This window comes from Coenobita brevimanus, chromosome 64 (genome assembly GCF_032717465.1).
Source record: "Coenobita brevimanus isolate Jiangsu-jjx chromosome 64, ASM3271746v2, whole genome shotgun sequence".
In the NCBI taxonomy this organism is placed as follows: domain Eukaryota; kingdom Metazoa; phylum Arthropoda; class Malacostraca; order Decapoda; family Coenobitidae; genus Coenobita; species Coenobita brevimanus.
Window position 1 is genome coordinate 8,575,416 of NC_137017.1, and position 8,703 is coordinate 8,584,118.

The following is an 8,703-nucleotide window of genomic DNA, read 5'->3' on the forward strand; positions in this document are numbered from 1 at the left end:
AGTTAAGGAAGAAAAACTAGGGAGCTTTCTTAGCTGATGAGAATACATGCTTTGTGATTTTGTTGAATGGTGGGATATTCTTTTATTGGGGACAATGGTACTTTCTGAGATTTAGGTCCTTTTCACACACTAGTCTTATACAGCCTCAGAGTTGTTCAGAACATTTGGGTAAGTCTGAGTTAGGTTATGATGTATTGCAGGAAACCCTTAGGCTTGGCTTGAATACAGCAAATATTTAATTTTTACTCATTCATGGATTTCAGAACTCTAAAACTTGTTTCTCAGGATAATTCTTAGAGGTTCATCTAATTGTTAAACCAAAAAATAATGTCGTGTTGATGCATTTAATCCCACATTTTGTTTTTGTGCCTGCTGCTATAATTATTCATTTTTGCCAACTTCATATTACTGGTAATTTAATATCACCATTAAATTGTGCAGTTTCTGGTAGTATGTATTAAAATTTAAGCATATTGTACCTACAAAAAAAAAAATTCTTCATTCAGTTGGACGACTAGCGTAGAAAGACAGAATATTTATTACCTACTATGAACGATAAAATACATAAAATACACTACTATAATCCTAAACAACACACAGGGCTACAGTTAATCAACATATTCAGTCAATTTTACGGTTTAATGAGCTTTCAATAATAATCAGATTCTGGGGCGATTTGTGAAGTAATGTTTCGGTCAATTTAAAGTCCGAGTACTTAAAGCTCGAATACTGTTTGTTTACTTCAGTGAGTTACCACTTCTTGTGACGTAAGGGTACGAGTCGTCTCGTGCGCTTGAAATTTGTGACTTATGGTATTTGTTACATTTACGTATCTGGTTGGCTTTGAACTAGAAACAACGAAGTCCATATACTTTACTGATCTACTTATCTGCATTTGTGTCTATGTTTTAACTGATATTAGACAACCTAACATTGTGGACTCGCTACACGCACACTTACTTGGAAGAGGACTGGAGGACAGAGCATCTAATAAGGTTATCCCAGGCCACGAAGTCAAGCAGGTCAGCCACCCAAGACCTCAAACTCTAACCACCAGTGCCAACTTCGCCAAGTCAACAAGTGTCAGCTGATCATAAGGCGCGGCATTTAAACGTTGTATGTCGGGGGGGATGGGGTAAAAGTTCGTGTAGCATTTTAACCTTTTTTCTTCTCATGTTCATCTGCTGACTAATAAGCCTGAACTGAGATAGGCTTGGTATGTTTCTCTGTCCCTAGATGATGTTTTGTAAAGTGGCGGACATGTGAACTTGATAGTATCTGAATTTTGTCTATTTTCAACCACCAAAAATTCGCAGACACTTCCCCGCTGGCTGTAGCGATGTAATGTTTCAAATAAGCAGTTTATAGATGGGATGGATACACGATGTGGAAAATAATAATAATAATAATAATTAATATTAATATATTACTACTACTACTACTAATAATAATAATAAATCGGTTTATTAGTAATTTGACTGCCCTTTGGCTGAAAATATACTAGTAGGGGAGAGTCTTTAGAAGTGGTAGTTCTCAATATTACTTTAATTGGTAAATACTAATCTCAGCCGGAATAGATGATGTGGGATGGCACTGATTCACACTGCCAAGATATGGATATTATATGCAGCAATTTAGCAGCATGACGAACAAATGTGATGTGATGATACTTCATGTTCCTAAGTACCGTATATGTACACCTAAACCAAATTACATATATATATATATATATATATATATATATATATATATATATATATATATATATATAATGAACTAACTTTGCTAGTGGCACCTGTCCTCAGCGCATGACTAAAAATATATTTTTATAATTTTCTCAGAAGAGAGTGTCATTACGTGGGCGTTGATGCATTGCTACACGTCTGTTCCCTGCATACTGCTGGTAAACTTCAAGTATTTGTTTCAAGCCTGCCCCTCCCCCCCTCCACCATCACCTCCATTTACTTGTTCACAGTGCCAGTCTAGAGCCATGGTACTGGATTTCTTATTGACTGCCAGACAATCAGTACACTTTCATTTAACATTTATGTTCCAATTGACTTCCTTTCTGCTGAATAAGTTGTCTGGCGTTAGCATGGAACACTTGCGCTGCCCGAACTTTAAGTGTTGATAGTGGTCATATTAACGTCTAGGCTTCTGTGACTTATGGTACTTTCACCTGAGTGAAATCGTCTGATATAATCTTGAATTAAATGTGGGAGAGGACGCGATGAGAGGGTTAAAGTGTTTACTCGTAGATACTGTATGTAGAAAATTTCCTGTAAAGCTGAAAAGTAAAAAGAAAAAAAAAAGTACACATGCTATAAGCTACAGCTATTGTTTTGTGCGGCTTCAGATTGTTTTATTTGACTTTCATTTACTTAGTCCATGCTTATGTGTTTCCGACAGGCCATAGGCTGATCAGATTATTGTCGACTTCTTGGTACAGTATTTACTTTCTTTTTCAGGAAAGATTATTAAACTTCATGGATGAAAAAATTTGTTTAGCGAACTATTATTAATACACACGTTCGTGAAGCGAAAGCGGGTATTATGTTTCACGACGCGCGCACGCACATGTGTGCACATGCTTGCGAGCTCTTGCAAACTCAGCAACATCCAGAGAGCGCATACCTTTGCTAGCGCCTAAACCAGATAGCTCAGATCACCACCAAAATATAATCAATTCTTCCTTGGCCCATGATTCACGTATCCACCAAATTGAAATCCATCAATAACTTTTTGTGAGATTTTGTGGACAAACTGACAAGAGGGAGTGAATTATAACTTCTTTCAGCTTTCGTTGGCGGTGGTATTGTTTCATCCGATTTTAACTAAACATGGTGAAAGAGAGGGGGGGGGGGTCAGACAAGGAGTAAACTATTTTATTATTATTATAATTATTATTATTATTATTATTAGACCAGTAGGTTTTGTCAAGTCACAGGTTCAGGTCAAAGTATGAAATCAAGATCAACTTAAGCATTTATTTATTTATTTTTTTTAAATTAAGCTTACACCAAACTTTGTGGAAGGGGTGAGGGTAAGGCAAGAACGAATCGAATCGATTTTGTGAAGTCGGTCAAAGGTCAGGGTCACTGACTAGGTCAAAGTTTGACGTCTATGTCTCTGTGAACAAAGTAACTAAAAAAGATTTGATATGAATTGGTCCAAACTTGATGGAAGGGTTTAGAAACAGTCAAGCGGTTAACTTGTTAGTTTTCAGAACAGTAGGTCAAAGGTCAGGATCACATGGCAAGGTCAGGTTAAATAGTTTGTATTCAATTTAGACCAGACATTGTGGAAGGTTCTTGGGTCAGACAAGTATAAAGTGTCTGAGTTTTGAGTCAGGCGTCAGAGTCACAGGGCATGGTAAGCTAAGGCTAGTTCGATTTGCCTTACTTGGCGTTACAGTTAAAGGCCAGGCAAGATGAAAGTAACTAAATTGTGACAACAACCGGTCGAAGATGGAGGTCACAGAGTAGACTGCAGCTAAATGTTCTTGTCCTAGACCAATGGTGGGCAAGGGTACTTACTGTACTGCATGTGGTGCGTCTTGTTTCACTGCTGTTGTCAGTACGCTTGACATTTGACTGGACGCAGATCTTGAATTTGGCACACTGATTTTTTTTTAATTGGAGGGAGCAATTTTGCGCACTTCTGGCCTTTAGTTCCTTTCTTGCATAACGAAAAAAAAAAAAAACAGTCCGTTCCACTGGGCCCAACATGATAGTGCCATGTACAATATCACCAACAAATGACGCTACACACACACACACACACGTCACCATCTGGACACTGATACGGTATGTTTCCACCGGATTAATCATGCTAGAAATGCCTCGTTCATGCCTGGTGTAATGTTATGAGCGAGGATATTTTTGTAACATGTTGGAGGTTCTTTGGGAAGATTAATAGACTTTTAAGGATTTCCATACCCTCAGATCCTTCTACACTTCCCAGGATCGATTTTAGTACCATTTCACTACGATTCAGACACCACGCATGTTATTTATTTATTTATTTATTTTTTTGAGGTTACAGATGCACAAACCAGCAAAGTGGTTATTTAGTGAACTAATATAAGAATCTGTATTAGAAAGGGATTTTTTTTTTTTTTTTTTTAGCTATTTCACAGTTATATGCATACCCTATTTTATCTTAGCAAATTTGGGGAAATGGTGATGATGATGTAGTGAACTAACAAATCTACATCCTTCCAAGGTAGCATTTTAATGAACTTCGAATTTATATCAAGCTAATACCAGTATATAAGTGATGCAGTGAGTAAGGGTGTTTGATAGAGTTAAGTTTAACTCGTAAACCTTCAGAAGCACATGAAAAAGCTTTATACTGTATATGTATTTGAAATTAACACGACTTAAACATGAGGTCAAGTGAGTCCAAATTAAACCCGGAATAAAATTCTTTTTATGTGATCAGGCTATTTGAACTTACTTGGAGTCCTTGGGGAGTGAGGGATCAGTGAGCTTTTACTGTATACTGTCTTAGCTTAGTTGAGTGTGAAAGGCTATGTGGTCACTATACATCAGTTATCGAGTTTGCAGAAAGTGTGAAGGCATGTGGTCTTTCTCTCTACATTAATTTTATCGAACTTACGTGGCTGGTGGAGCTGTGGGAGAGGTGAGTGGAGTCTGTGAACACCCTAGCTTGATTCCTAGAAGCTCTATAAGCTCTATGTTGTTATCCTGGGTACTGATGAGCTAAGATGCCAACGCTCACCGAAATACCAAGTAGACAGACGACCAAGATGCCAGGTACTGCCGATTTAAGAGAGTGTACGCTTGATTCCTTCATCACTACATCGTTTATAATTTAGTCACTCCGTCTTCAGACCATTTTATTCAGCTTTTTGCCAGACTAAATTGCAGATTGCAGAGAGTAGATAGGGATTGCTTTGTCCGAGGCGTTCTTATGCAGTAGCTTTCTCCTTTAACTTCTTGATCTTGTAATCGAATACATCTACCTTCGTTTGTTACCTTGCATTTTCTGCATTGTTTCTTACTCTACCTGTACACTTTTGTCCCTTGTAACTGTAGCGATAGATTCTGATGCCGTCTTTTTGTCTTTAATTATTTTAGGTACTTTCAGTGTGGTTAGGTTGCTTTTTCTGTGCGTTTTCCACATATTTTTAACTTGGAAGAGGTTCGTGTCTGTTAGCACGTAGGCACCGCACCGTAGTGTACGCTTTCAGGTAGGCTACTGGAAAGTACCGTATAATCTATAGATGAATGAATACCTTTAGCACAATGATTTTCGTTTAAATTTTATTTTATTTTTGCTACCACCTGATGGTTGAAAGACCGCACATAGTGAGGGAATTTAAACATTTCAGTCATTTTGATATTAACTTGAGTTTTAAAGGCTCCAGATGTCACTAGGGAGCAACCACCAACGTGTGTATGTGTATGTATGTGTGTGTGTGTGTGTGTGATGGGAATTGCAAAGATCCTAATCGCAGGTACCGTAGTGACTCATTTGTTAGGCCGGACCTGTCCTAGTATAGCTATATATCATCATCCACTGTGGCAAATAATAAACGGGGTTGAACAAAGCAATATGACTGCTAAAAGATAGTTATCCTCTTCCTCCTTATCATCATCGTCATCATCATCATCATCATCATCATCATCAGAGGCATCATCATTCATTGAACACTTCATAAATTGGATGGGTATGGTCTAGAAAAAGGAGAAGGATTGCATGAAAAGAATGATCAATCAACAAGAGTGATTCTTTAGTAAACCGAATCGTCATCTTACCCTTGTTCACCCACATATAAATCAAAATAGCTACAGAAGTAGGAGGATAGCATAGAACTAGGATGAGTAGTGTCAGTACAGTGCATGCCCAGCTATTAAAATGGGCCACACATTCATTCACTCCACGCCTTCAAGATTCGCTACTTTAATTCTCAGGTGGAACTTTTTTCACTTCTCTTTCTCTAACCTGGCCTAGAATTATCATCTCTCCGTCTTGGATAAAGAGTTGCAACTGAAAATTAACTCTAGAATACTGTGCCAGTCACGAATTAAGAAGCGGTATGTAAAGGAAGTAGAGCCGTGATTGTTATCTTTCTTTACCACTAATTAAATTATCGGTACATGAAATAAGCAACAAAAAGACGAAAATCAGGGCTAGGTTAGAGTAAGAAGAGTATACCAGTTGGATAGTCTCTCGCAAAGTGAATAAAACAGTTTGGAGACACCGTATACTTTGTTCACCTCAACCTGGCCCAAATTTTCGTCCTTTTGCAGCCTATGCCACGTACGTTGCTCAGTGACAGATGCACAATAGTACGGCTTTGCATCCTTTCCTTAGTTCTTTTTGACTAGTACCGTACTCTAGTGCTCATCTGTTATTACAACTCAACAATGAAAGTGAAGAGAGTGTAATTTTAGGCAAATTTAAAGTGAACATAGTATAAATAAACAGAACATGGAGTAATTCATAGGACTGATGGGGCTAATAGGTGAGAAACATTCACTTCGATGCGGATGAAATTCTGGAAGTTGATTTACAGAGATATCCTGTTATCGATTCCCTGTAATTATTGAGATACGTTTAATGAAGGGAGGACAAAGGGAGGAGAGTTCATAACCTTACCATGTCCCTTATTCTTCCTCGAAACAGATCGTAGTTACGAGAGGAAAATTGTAAGATGTTTGTTACCGGTATTCTCTGCCCAGCTGTCTACCTATGCCCATAAAAGATTAACCCTTTCCTTACAAGTGGTCTCTGAAGTCGAGTAGAAACCACTGACGGTACCAAGAATAAAATGTAATTATTCTAGAGAGGCTTCATATATCTAGCCATTTATTACGAGGTCGCTCTCCTGGGCTGAATAAATTATCTGGCGGCTAGAACGACTAAAATAAAATAGTGCATCATTATGCAGCAAGGGTTAATCAGTATTGTAACTAGGCTATCAGTAGAGTGGTTTAATACTGTATTATTTTGCTGGCTTTTTTAATGACATGGTTTATGTTGAGTATTATTTTTTACTGGCATGTTTTATTATTATTATTATTAGTAGTAGTAGTAGTACTGACTTTTTCTGTTAATTTCATTGAAAGTTGTCCCGACTGACTTTATGGCAAAGTATGCAAGGTGTTCCCATCATACGACTTGTTATATAATATTATCAGGCAGCTGCATGATTTCCATGATGTGAAAACTCATTCTGCTATAGTTAGCCCAAATGGAGACTCATTTTCTTCACAGCAGTCTGAATGTATTTTCTTTTACAAAGGATCAGGACTACCTATTTTAATTAGAAAATTTAACCCCAGTCGGTATGTTACTTAAAAAGAAGGGTATGGTGTAGCATAAGCATAGTAAAGAACAAGTTAAGCGCACAGAGCGCATACCTCCGTCAACGCCTATACCAGACACAGCAGCCTACCACCAAAATTTAATTAGCTCTTCCGTGGACTGTGACCCACATATCCACAAAATTTCGTTGAAATCCATTAATACAACTTTGAGATATCTTGTGGACTAACAAGCAGAAGCGGTCCTGAACCGGGACTCGAACTAGGATCACCACTAAAATTAAGTACCGGTAAACTCTTCCTTGGCCCATGACCCACAGATCCAAAAAATTTCATTGAAATCTCTCGATAACTTTTTAAGATACTCTGTAGACAGGCAAAACAGGGGTGCATACATAATCTCCAACTTTCATCGGGGGTGGGGGAGTTAATAACGCATCTAAATAGGTCTTCCACTCTTCTCGTCAGCTCTATCCCTGGTGGCTGACACTGCGAATGATTTTTGTGTATTTCTGCTAAATTCATTCATGCTGTCTTTGAACGATTATACTGTATTAATCTCGGGGGGAGAAATAGGGATGCGAAGGGGGTACTGGAGACTTTTCAACCTTGTCACTACTACAGCTGAGCTCGCATTCTCGTCGCTTAAGGACGATCCCCAACACCTTTTCCTAAGTGATTTATTTTGCTTATTACACTTTTCTGTGGTACCTGACATAAATCCCGTCCAATATCACCATTCTCTGCATAAATCGTGTTATATTATTTATCTTTTCCTTGCATGCTATCTCTGGATTGCAACTCTTGTACCCTGACTGTCCAATTGCTGGGTCTGTACGATTGTGTTGTATGAAGACTGTGGCCTGATTTTGTCCATACCAGCTTCTTAAACTCCTCATTGGTATTGGAGAGGGACGCCCTCACGTGGTGGCACCAGTAGAATGAGGCGCCTTCACTACCCGGTAATACAAATTCCACTAAACTTCCTTCCTATCCACTGAAAGGAAGATGGTTGGCTCCAGGAAGGCAAGTTCAGCTTTCAGTCCAATTAGCTTAGGTTTCAGATGAACTTGGGATTACAACAACTACGACCACAACTCCTCCTCCTCCTGTTACTACTACTACTACTACTACTGCAACCACCACCACCACCACCATCATCACCACACCACCACTATCCTCTGCAGTACAGTTCGATGACCTCATTCTTTAATATAGCTTCCAAGTGAACGATTTTATACAGCGTGGGGGATTGTCCTAGAGGAGAGGGTTAGTGTGGGCTGTATCTCACCCCATACAGGTACGCGAGAGTGAAAGCAAGAAAAAGCAAGCCCAGTCACTTATTCCCTCTCAGTCACTCATTTCAGTCCCTCAGCCGCTCAAATGATAACTGAAAATTTGTTAACCC

At 38.6% G+C, this 8,703-nt stretch overlaps 1 protein-coding gene across 2 annotated transcripts in view; it reads right to left on the minus strand.

The window, feature by feature from the left end:
* Nucleotides 1–4,692, minus strand: part of LOC145404590 (cytochrome P450 302a1, mitochondrial-like) — a 30,780-nt gene extending 26,088 nt beyond the window's left edge. Inside the window, exon 1 of one of the 2 annotated variants that reach the window (XM_080276107.1) lies at nt 4,621–4,692. The gene's annotated coding sequence lies outside the window, so the exon portion shown is untranslated. Of the gene's footprint in view, nt 1–960; nt 1,023–4,620 lie in introns of those variants that run through there. The other variant, XM_080276108.1, reaches the window with a different exon arrangement.
* Between the last annotated feature and the right edge of the window lie 4,011 nt (nt 4,693–8,703).